Here is a 1997-nt window from a genome sequence, read left to right as displayed (position 1 = left end):
TTTTTTTTTTTTTTTTTTCTTTCTGTATACCTACTGGAGGAGTTACCTCAATCCTATAAAATAATAATGTTATTGTTGTTATTGTTAAGGGCTGCGAGCTGGCAGAATCGTTAGCACGCCGGGCAAAATGCTTAGCGGCATTTTGTCTGTCTTTTAATTCTGAGTTCAAATTCCGCCGAGGTCGACTTTGCCTTTCATCCTTTTGGGGTCGATAAATTAAGTATCAATGAAACACTGGGGTCGATGTAATCGACAATCCCCCTACCCCAAATTTCAGGCCTTGTGCCTATAATAGAAATGATTATTATTATTATTATTATTATTATTATTATTATTATTATTATTATTCAATTTATATCCAGACATATGCTGAAAGTCATGTATATGTGCACTCACCTCATCAGAGCTCGCGAATTTTTGTTTGTGCACCGAGATTTACTTGCTAATTCTAGCAGGTCGCTGGATCACGTAGAGACTCCTACTCTGTTCATTTGTAAATGTTCAAGAATATGTTTTTGATTTTCAGTCTTCGATCGTCATATACGATAAGGTCCCTTAGTAACATAAAGCTAATGTCAAATCGCCTTTATCATGTCACAAACCACGTGCATTTGTTTATATTCAATATTGCTACGTAAACAAACGGGTCACGTGACAGCTACCGCAAGTCTTAGCGTATCAACTTGGCAAAATTTACTAGTTTTTGTCTCGTTAATTACTGAATTCTTTTAGCGAGTGACGTTTTTCTTTTTTTAGCAGCCAAACACGATTTGAAAACGTCATTAAATTCAAACTAGATAGTATTTGATGGTAACACATCAGAATTCTAAGTTTTGCAACAGTTTACATATTCAGAATTATGGTAGGTGCAGTCTGCTTGTTTATGTGACAACTCCTTGTAAACACAAACATGCAGTTGCTCGATGCATTCAAGCAACGCAACATAAACAAGGTCGCACTCATTTGGTCAATTTATTTAATCGCTTTACATAACAACCTAAATTTTTAGATTGATCCATTTTCGTAAAATTTTGATTCCTGATATTTCTGAGAGAAATTTTTCGAACCTTGGTTAATTTTCAACGAAAGAATTCCAATAAAATAAAATATTTTTTCTTTCAAATTTCTGTCAGTTAATCCACTTTAATTATATTCTCACGTGATATGCAGTTATTGTTACTATTTAGTGATTACGAAGGCGGAATCATATGTCTTCGGATAGTAACTAAAAAAAAATGTTTCTTGTTATTATTCATTAAAACGATATTTTTTATACTAATGTTTGACGCTTTTTTTTTCATGTTCAATCTCTTCAAAATTAAAAATGTAATTAAAGCTAGATTTATAATGAAAATAAAACATTTCAATTGTTTATGATGAAGTAAACTTATTTTATATCTTATAAAAACGGAACCAGGTGGGGACCAATACAAATTTGTTCATAATAAATGCGTCCACTACAAAGATTTTAATGTATTGAAAAATCATATTGTTTTAATTTAATACTAAACATTAAAATTACAGAAATGAAACTGTAGAATTTCTTTTTCTTAATAATGATTTATTCAATTTCATGCTTTTTTATACGTTAAGAAAATAAATCGCAACATGTTTCATTGCAAGCACATTTATAGCGAACATTTTAAAGAAATCACTTTTTTAAAGAAACAACTTTTTTTTATATCTCATCTTAAATTTGGTACGATTTTTATCCTGGCATTTCTACATATATAATTTTTTTTTTAATTGCAACATATCCAACAGCTAAAAAATCCGCAAAATAAGAAAAATAGGTTTATTATTTTATTAGAGCAATTCATGGGGGGAAACTCTTGTACGAAATCGTAACTTGGCAATTAAGATTTTACCAATGACGCGAAAATATTCTATATTTAGAAAATTTGCCCGTTTGAGTTTTAAGTTCAAAATCTCGAAAACACAAATACTGGCAAATATTTGCAACGATCGTATTAAAATTACTGTTTTCATATGATTTA

Source organism: Octopus bimaculoides, chromosome 5 (genome assembly GCF_001194135.2).
Source record: "Octopus bimaculoides isolate UCB-OBI-ISO-001 chromosome 5, ASM119413v2, whole genome shotgun sequence".
NCBI lineage: Eukaryota > Metazoa > Mollusca > Cephalopoda > Octopoda > Octopodidae > Octopus > Octopus bimaculoides.
This window is presented reverse-complemented; position numbering follows the sequence as displayed.